Source organism: Phalaenopsis equestris, unplaced genomic scaffold (genome assembly GCF_001263595.1).
Source record: "Phalaenopsis equestris unplaced genomic scaffold, ASM126359v1 Scaffold000600, whole genome shotgun sequence".
In the NCBI taxonomy this organism is placed as follows: Eukaryota; Viridiplantae; Streptophyta; class Magnoliopsida; order Asparagales; family Orchidaceae; genus Phalaenopsis; species Phalaenopsis equestris.
This window is the reverse complement of record NW_018165040.1, coordinates 1886432-1897094: the sequence shown is the minus strand read 5'-3', so window position 1 is coordinate 1897094 and position 10663 is coordinate 1886432. Positions and strand designations below refer to the sequence as shown.

General features: G+C 30.9%; 1 protein-coding gene across 1 annotated transcript in view; it reads left to right on the top strand.

Moving 5' to 3' along the window:
• Positions 1-10663, top strand: part of LOC110029702 — a 30753-nt gene that overhangs the window by 2034 nt on the left and 18056 nt on the right. The gene's annotated exons all lie outside the window — the stretch shown is intronic.

Genomic DNA, 10663 nt, shown 5'->3' with positions numbered 1-10663 from the left:
TGGTGGGAGGGGTTCACTGGAAGTCCCCTTAGGTCACTGGTTTTCAAATAGTTAGGTAGATGGCGCGGGCTATCATCATGGGGCCTTGATGCGCATGAGAAATCGATATTTGGGCCTCTGCAATGTTTATTGTGTACTGTAATGTTATTAGCAAATGCCAAATATTTGATTTTTTTCTATCATCTTAAAATAATAATTAATAAATTAAGTTAATACCTCATTTTAATGGCATCTGGATTTTTCCCAATTTTGTCGACATTTAAATTTTAGATTGTTTAACAAATTAAATTAATGACTACCAAAAAAAGAAATAAAAAACATTGTTGCTATTTCTAGATAACATTACATTGTAAAGTAATATGACATTAAACCAAACATACAATGTTTGATTAAGAACATTGTTATTTAGGTAAAAACTATTATCTGAATAACATTGCAGAGAATATCGAAGGTTAAACGAGCTCTTTCTTAAAGATTAGCATTTGATACAAAGTAACAGATAAACTAATCTATGCCAATGACAAGGAAACTTCCATCAAGAAAGGAAAAATATTTACAGCCATACACCCATAATTAGAATGCAGTACATACATATAGTAATCTTCCTACTTCGAATATATACGATTAGATTTAAATATAGAATTTCTTAACTTTCCACGCCAAAATCAATTCCTGATTTCCTTTCTCATTACTTGGTCTTTCTTTCATTCCAAATGTCTTGGTTCTCCTCATTAGCGCTCATGGAGTCCGGCACTCCTTGAGCTTAAATTATAGATGATATTGTTAAACGGAGATGGTCAAAACATTTGTTAATTAAGAATCATTATTCTACTTTTTCAAACAATTTAATGCTCTATTGAAATGTATTGGAGAGTTTTGTGTTACGTTGGTGCCTAGCCTAATGGCAAATTTGTCTTTTGTATACCTAAGAGCAATTTAGTTTATTTTTATTGAGTATAAATAGTCTTGTTATGTATAGGGCTTGGTAGCCTAAGGACAAATTTATCTTTTCTATGCCTAAGTGCAAATTTATCTTTTCTACGCCTAAGAGCAATTTAGTCATTTATTGTTATTATTGTTGATTTTAAATAGGCTTGTTATGTCTATGGTTAAGTTTATGCATGAGATTGAGTTGTGAGTCTTAGGTTTAGGGTCTGGGAGAGATTTCATACCTCTCAAATTGTAGGAATTGGGAGAGATCGCCTGCCTCTCGAATTTTAGGTGTTCATCTTTGTATTCTTATTGAGTTGTTTGATTTATTAAAGAAATGTTGTGTTTGTACTAATTTTCGTGGAAAACCATGCCGATTTTGACGTCGAATTGTTTCATTTTGACTCCTTAAAACTCAAATTAGTTGGCGTTACTTTCTACGGCTTCTACTCAAGTAGCACTCAGTTATCTATCTTTTGAATCAGAACAAGCATTATTTTATGTAAGTGATGACTATCTGTGCTTGAATTTATTCCAACACTTAAACCCTTTGATTCATAGCAGCCTTCGCTTTTTTTTGTTTTTTTGTTTCTTTGTTTCTTAACCGTCCGTATCAAGTAAAAGAAGAATCAGTCCTCTTAACCTGCTATAACGATTCTCTTATTTCTTTTCTAATATTTTATCTTATTTTAGTCTGAGTTTAGTTGCTGGTGGTCGAACGACCACACATGGTGTTGGTTGGTATGTGTGATGTCGCAGGCTTTCCATTCACGCCTCCAATGAAATTGCAAAATATTGACGATTAAGCTACTTTTGGCTGCATTATTTGGGGATCTAATGATAATCAGCATGCTGCCATATTTCTTAAACAAATAGAGCTCTTTGAATTCAAATTATGGATGGTATTTAAATAATTGGAGATTTAAATTTGTTATCTGAATAGGAACCTACTTCCTAATTTCAACAACTAGAAGTTTAAATCCACTACTATATTAAACAATTAGAAGCTTAACTCACTTTGAGAAGTTCAACATTCCTAGGAAACTTTCTTCAGTATAGAAAACTTTTCTTGATTCAATAAAAGGGGATTGGAAATAATTTCAAAGCCAATAACTAAATTAATTACAATCTTTGAGCTTGACGAAGTTGAACTCTTCCTCATTTCATTTTTGTTATTTTCAATCATTTTCTTAATTCACATGGATTGTGGCATGCTTTTTGATATAGCATTTCTAGCAAATAAATTTATGAATGATATACCATTGAATTAATTACATTACGGTGCGAGTATTGTATGTGTGGGTGGAAAATGCATCATGGATAAAACAAATATTTAAGGATTAGAGTGCAACAAGACTGGATCTATGGTAGTATGGATAGAAATTGTGTAAAATGCTCTTTAAGGAATAGATTTTGCACTTATGCAATACCCAACAAGAAGTAATAGAAATTGAGAAATCATAGTGTTAGCCTAAAATAGCGGGGATGAAGCCAATTAGAATGATGATGAGAATGCTCAGTAGATGCAGTTGTTCTGCATGTACAACTGGAGAAATGATGTTGATTCTCTTGCTGATGACATAATCATTGAGAGAAACGGTAAAAAATGTGCAACAGAGGTTCGCTGAACTTGAATTTTGATCAGATGTTTGCATTTTTTTCAAGTTTTCATGATTATTTGGTTTTAATAAGAGAAAATTTGGGTAAGGATTTTAAGATGAATTTTTTGTATGTTAGATTTATTTTGAGATGAGTGTAATATAAGAGTTGATTGATTGTTCATGTATTTCATTAATCTTAAAATAAAATCAATGTTGGTATGGATGCTTTTAAACTATTTTGTTCCCATTTTTATTGTTTATTACAGGTCATTATGACGATTTTAGATCTGAAGACACTTCTAAGCACAGGGATAAACAATTAACTATGTTACCATTTCTGAAGATTGAAAGAATGTATTTTTCATGATTTATTCATTTATTTCATAAAACAGTTCTTAGAGTAAAAATTTGGTATATAAAGCCAAGTTTTGGTTCTCATTACTTGAAGTTGGACCGAATAATCATGTTTTCAATTGGAAATGATATATTGAAGGCAAAACTTTAAATTTGTTTTAGTTCTAAAAACTTTTGATTTTTGGTTCTCCTTTTGTTCAATGTGTAAAAGCTAGAGCATCCCCTGGAAGCGACGCACTATATGACTTGAATACAGTGAAAAGTGTGCAAGAGCCCCTACACCGGCGCCCGAGTGTGGTATGAAATAAGTAATGGTTCTCACATTACGGACCGATGAAGGTTAAGAATTTAGTCCATGAAACTAATATTATGATAATATCTTGAAATATATGTACTCTCACAGTAAATTAATGGAATTATTTGATATTTTGATTCATAGAATGATAAATATCTTATGTATTTAAGAAACTAAATTGGTTAGAAAAAAAACTAAGGAGATTGATAACTTATGTTTTAAATTTTGGTATTCAGGTAAGAGTCGCGCTAGAAATGGTGTCAAGTGTAATTATATATAAGAGTTTGAAAGATAATGTTGTAAAAATTAATAGAATTGGAGATAGAATTATAACTCTTAAGATTATTGTTGATACTAAGATTTTTAATATTATAAGTGTTTATGCTCCTCAAGTATGTTTAGATATATGTTTTAAAAAAAATATTGGAATGATATAGAAGGCTTAATACAAATGATACCTCTCGAAGAAAGACTTTTTATTGGAAGAGATTTAAATGGATATGTCGGTGGAGTGGTAGAATATTTCAAAAATATTCATTGTGTCTATGTTTTTGGAGTAATTAATGAAGAAGGTAGAGCCATATTAGATTTTGTTTTAGCGTACGATTTTGTTATTTCTAATACTTTATTCAAGAACATAGACGAGGATATTATTACTTATAAAATATATCTAATAAACATAAATTGATTATTTTCTTATGAGAAGAAGGAATAGTCGTGAATGTAAAGATAGTAAGATCATTCTAAGTGAGGATTTAAGTACTCAACAATGATTATTAGTTATAGATTTTAAGTTGAAGAGTTATAAAATAATGAATACTAGGAATTATTGTCATAGAATTAGATGGAGACACCTAAAAGATACAAATAAAATTATTTTTATGAGTAAACTTCAATATTTCAATATTTGGGATTTCTATGAAGAAACAAATTCTATGTGTGATAAAATAACAAACACTATTAAATAAATGACAAAATATGTACTTGGATAATCAAAAGAAAAAAAAAATATATAAATTAAAATTGTTGGTGGTGGACTAATAATGTGCATGAAAAGATAAAATATAAGAAGCTTTGTTATAAAAATTAGTTTAAATGTATAAACTTAGGAAACTGGGAAAAATATAAAATGATGTGTAGGGAGTTTAAGAGAACAATATGTGATGCTAAAAAATCTATTTTTAGTGATCTTTATAATAGATTATATACTAAAGATAATGAAAAATATTTATTTAAACTAGTCAAACAAAAAGAGAAGAAAAATAAAGATTTAACTTAAGTAAAGTGTATTAAAGATGAAAAAAAAAATTTGTTTTTCTTAGAAAAAGATATTGAACATTGGTGGGTGAGTTCTTTTAATAAACTCTTTAATGACATTTCTGAAAATAAGATCAATTTAGTGATTTAATGTCATTAGTAATAATAAAATGTTTCATTTTTACCATCGCATTAGTAAAATCAAAATTGAAGAGACTTTAAAGAAAACAAATGGTGGAAAGTTTGTAGGACTTGATGATATCCCTATTGAAGTGTAGAAATATATAAGAGATTTGGGAGTTTCTTGGCTTACTAAACTCTTTAATATTATTTTAAAAACTAAAAAGAAGTTTGAGGAGTGGAGGAAGAGTATAGGAAGAGTATTTTGATCCCCAAAATTTTCCAAAAATAAAAGAAGAAGAATAAAGGGGATGCACAAGAGGAGGGGGGACAAAAAGTGAGGTTTTGGTGTGTGGCGTGAGGGTTAGATAGAGAGAAGAGGAGATTTTCGGTTGAACATAGGTTAAGACGTATTACAAAGTTTTCTCATGATCAATTTGGATTTATGTCGGGCAGGTTTACTATGGAAACTATACATTTATTGAGAGGTTTGATGAAGTTCGGAGTGAATAAGGAGGATCTGCATATGATTTTTATTGATTTAGAAAAAGCTTACGATAAGGTTCCAAGAGATATCCTTTGGAAAGTTCTAGATAAGAAAGGTGTTGATATGACTTATATTCAAGTCATTAAAAATAATGTATAATAGAGCCGTTACTTGTGTTCGAACAGAAGGAGGATTGACCAACTTTTTTCCTATTTCAATTGGTTTATATCAGGGACCGACTTTATGCCCATATCTTTTTGCTTTAGTTCTAGATGCTCTTACTGGTCATTTACATGACAATGTACCTTGTTGTAATATTTTCAGTGATGATATCCTTCTCGTGGATAATATTAGAGAAAAAGCTCAGGAAAATCTTGAATTATGGAGGCCTACATTGGAGTCTAAAGTTCTTTGTTTGAGTAGAACTAAAACTGAATACATGGAATGTAATTTTAGTAGTAGTAGCTCTAGGGACATAATTGTAACGATGGTGATCAAATTTTTAAAAGGTGTGACCGCTTTAGATATCTCGGGTCTATTGTTTAAAGTGATGGTGATATAAATGGGGATGTTATCAGTAGAGTTCAAATTGGTTGGTTGAAGTGGAGGAATGCTTCAGGCCTATTTTGTGATTGAAAAGTACCACTTAGACTGAAATATAAGATGGTGGTGAGACCTGCAATGTTCTATGTCGCTGAATGTTGTCTTTTAAAAGAGAAGCATAAAGCTATGTTAAGTGTTGTCGAGATGAGAACGCTTAAGTAGAAGAGTGACTTTACACTTAACACAAAATACAAAATAAATAAATAAATATATCCGTGATAGGGTTGGTGTAGCTCGAATGATGGATAAAATTAGAGCGAGTCGTATTAGATGGTTTGGTCACATTAAACATCGACTATCTGATGATCTTATTAGGAGAGTATATGTTTTAGATTCGACTTATGTTCAGAAATGCAAAGTTAGACCAATAAAGACTTAGTCATATTGTATAAAAAAATGATCTTAATTTATTAAAATTAAATGAAAATATGACACTCAATATAACATAATAGAGAAAAATGATTCATGTAGCCGGCCCCACTTAGTATGATAAAGATTTGTTGTTGTTGTTGTTATTGTATGCATATTGCGTCATGTTTATTAGTCTTTTTAATGTTTGTTAAATGGTTCGTTGTTCAAAATAATCCTTATTTTAATATTTTTCCTTGATTAAAAAAATAGCTGTTAATAATATATTTTATGGTCAAAATTTCAGTTCAGTTAATTATTCTAAATATATAATAAAAAAGTACTCTATTTAACTCTTTTTTTCTTGAGCACGTCTTCTCTCTCAAGAAATGTTATTTGGCCGAATAATTATAATTTATATTCCCCTTCCTCTCCAATATTTTGTTTTATTTATTTTTGCTATTTTCTTGAGCTTCTTTTTATTCTTGTTAAAAAATTTTGTGAAATTTATGCATGATGGCTTGTTTGCTTGCGAACAGTTCGTGTTCGGCTCGTTAAGAATTTTGTGTTCGATTCGTTCACTAAGTTGATGAGATGAACATGAAAAATTTTTTTGTTCTCGATATATAAAATAGACAAACACGAAGCTCAAAATAATTAAATTATATATATTTTAATAAATTTAATTGACTGCAAGGTTACAAAAAATTATAGTCAATTAAAATTATTAATTACAAAAAATTAATAAAAATATATTAAATTATCTTATATTTAAATGATATTTTAATTTAAATAATAATATTTAAATCTTGCCTGAACTCTTAACATCCTGTAGTTGTGTGATTAGGATTGTCAAAACGATTTTTTGTTCGTGAACAGCTCGTGTTTGGCTCGCTAAGTAAATGAGATGAACACAAACACATTTTTGGTTCGAAATATAAATGAGTTGAACATGAAACACTAATATTTTTTTAAGGAGTTGAACACGAGTTTAGCCTGAGGACGTGTTCAGGCTCCTTCACACTCTTAATGAGATGGATAGATCTTTGTTATTTATAAAATTATAAAGTTCAAATATCACTGTGATATGATTAACATATAAAAATTTTAATATATTATCAAGAAAGAATTTTGTATGCTCTACAAAAATTAGATTGGTGTATTATATATTTTTAAAAAATAATAGAACATCAGCTTTAAATACATTTTATTAATATAATCATTTAACTTGTGTATGTTATTTAAATAAAAATGAGCTTCAAATGCTCTCATGCACGATCAAACTAACGGAACTTTTACTTTACAAGACTGACACTGTGACAGCTAGGGTTGTCAAAAAAGCTCGTTGTTCGCAAACAGTTCGTGTTTGGCTCGTCGGGGAGTTCGTGTTTGATTCGTTCGATAAGCAAACGAGAAGAACACGAACAAATTTTTTTTTTTTTCATTCGGTTTATAAACGAACCAAACAATAATTTGCTCCATCGTGTTCGAATCGTTATTGTTCAAAATGTAAAATAATTTAATATATATATATAATCTGATCTCCAGGTTAACCTCTTAACTTATGTTAAATTCTATAATTTCGTTCGTCTTTTTTCTTATATATTTTTTAGATTTATTTGGTTTCTTGGAGTGAAACCTAGTTTTTGGGAGTCTCTAGATGTAATTTTTTTATGGATGAGATATGATATTGTGGTTTTATTGTGAGCTGTGTTTCAATTATTTTGCATATGTGATGTGATTCATATATGTTTAAGCATTAATTTCTTATAGATTTAAGCTTTTGAAAAATTTCGAACAATTTAAACAATCCGAATAGTACAAACAAATTCGTAATATTTTGAACAATTCAAACAATTTGAGTTATTCAAACATTTCAAATATATTTCAAACAAATCAAATCAAACACGAATAATTTCAAACACGAACCTATTTCAAACACGAACCTATTTCAAACACGCATAATTTGAAATGAACCGAACAAGAACACGAGCTCTGTTCATTCGTGTTCGGTTCGTTTACACCCCTAGTGACAGCCTACTGCTGAGCTATAAGGTCTTTTGTGCATTTAAGCTCAATACTTTATAATGAATTGCATTGTAATATCAGAGATCCTAGCTCCAAATAAAATTTTAATAAACATATATCATTAACACACACTGCAAATGCATAAATATTTAATAATTATTATATCTAATTTATGTTATTACACAATCAAAAATGAAATAGAGAGAGTATACTTAAATTTTTTTTTTTAGAAATCTTTCAAAAAGGGGGAAAAAAGATCCACTTTGTTTGTGTGACTCAATTATATTATTCTCAACTAAAAATATATTACAAATTCACCCATTTATATTACCCTCTTAAGTAAGGGTGAGCACTATTTATTTTTGTTTTTTTTGTGGTGTGTGGCAGTGCTCATTTAAAAAATAACCAATTACATAATTATTTGCTTTTAAACTAAGAAGTTTACTAAATCAACAACTAATGTTCAATTTAGATAAATTAAGGATTGAAGATGAATTTTTTGTAATATGGTTACAAGAGAATGTATGGGAGTTTTTGAAGAAGTTAAATGTTATTTTGAGTAGAGGGAGGCCATGATTTAAGTTGGCTTAACATTGTATGAAGAAATTGAGGAATTGTGGGAGGAGCAAGGCAAAAGTAGGAGTCGGAGAAGTTAATTTAGAACTTACTAAGAACTCACTAATGCTTAAGGGTCCGTCCATTAAATATCACTAAATAGTCAAGTAGCTCTCAAGATCTCATGGTTCCATCATTTTGAGTATATCAAAGGTCTTAGTTTACATAGATTGAATGGTCAAAGGTCATAAAATTTAGAGAATCTAATTATCAGTCTTGTGTTGCCTCCTCTTAGAATGTAGGTTGAAGTGGAGAAATGTATCGACCTTATTATGTGATAGAAATGTACTGCTTAGACAGGAAGAAAAATTTTATAAGAAGATGGTGAGACCTGTTATGCTATATGGCCTACTAAAATGTTAGCCTATAAAAGAGAAGTATAAACCAAAATCAAGTGTTGCTGAGATGGGAATACTTAGGTGGACTTAACACTTAGAGGAAAAATGCGAAATGAAAAAAAATCCATGATATGGTTGGTGTAGCTCCAGTGACAAACAAGATTAGAGAAAGCCGTTTTAGATAGTTTTGGTCGCATTAAACATCAAACATCTGATGATTCAGTTAGGAGAGTAAATATTTTATATTCGACTTATATTAAGAAAAATAGAGGTATATCTAAAAAGATTTTGACATATATAATAAGTAATCTTAATCTGTTGTAATTAAATGAAAATTTGACACTCAATAAGATGCTATGGAGAAAAAAAATTCATGTAGTCAACCCTACTTAGTGGAAAAAAAAAACTTGTTATTGTTGTTGTGTTGCCTCCTCTCAGAGATCTCAAGTTACGAATACATGCACATAGATTTTTAATTTACTATATCTTCGGGTTTTAATCAATTTAGGGTTTGTTTGGCAGCTGCATCTTATCCAACTTATTCAGATGAGCAACTTATCTTGATAAGTTGCTGATTTGCAGCTGATCCAGATAAACTAGTTAACTGTTTGGTTTGTGTATTTGGAAAACAACTGATTTGCATATGTTTCTGGATAAATAACAATTCTGTCCTTGATCTGGATAAGCTGGTTAGTTATTTGGTTTGTGTGTTTGGAAAACAACTAATTTACAGTTATTTTTGGATAAATGACAACACCCAAAGTAGAGAGAAGAGACACACACTCCCAGGTCTAGCCACCAACACCAACACCAACACCCAAGTACCAACAACAACACCCAATAGTATAGAGAGGAGACACGCACACCCAGGTCTAGCCACCAACACCAACACGCAACACACAATCACCAACAACAAAACCAAACAATAGAGAGAGGAGACACACACACCCAAGTCTAGCCACCAATACCAACACACAATCACCAGCAACAAAACCAAACAATAGAGGGAGGAGACACACACACCCAAGTCTAGCCACCAACACCAACACCAACACCAGAGCACCAATAACATCACCCAAAGTAGAGAGAGGAGACACACATACCCAGGTCCAACCACCAACACCAATAACCAAGCACCATCAACAACATCTAGGTCTAGCCACCATCACCAACACCCAAGCACCAGTAACAACACCTAACAATAGGGAGAGGATACACACACACCCACGTCCGGCCACCAACCCAACACCCACACTCAAGCACCAGCAACAACGCCCAACAGTAGAGAGAGGAGACACACACCTCAAGTGTACTAACAAAAGATAAAAAATATATAAATACACACACTAACCTAAGTGCCACCAACAAGCACATCACACACACACACACTCACATGCCACCACCAGCCCATGTCATCCACGACCACCAACACAACTAGGAGTGTAAACGAACCGAACACGAACGAACAAAGCTTGTGTTCGTGTTCGGTTCGTTTAAAATTTAGTTTGTTTGAAATAAGCTCGTGTTCGTTTCTTAACGAACGAGCCGAACACGAACCGAACACGAGTTGTTCGCGAACGACGAGCTAGTTTGTCATCTCTAATATTAATATATAAAAATAATATTATATATTAATTATATAACTTATATTATATAAATATACAATATCTATATTAGTATATTACTA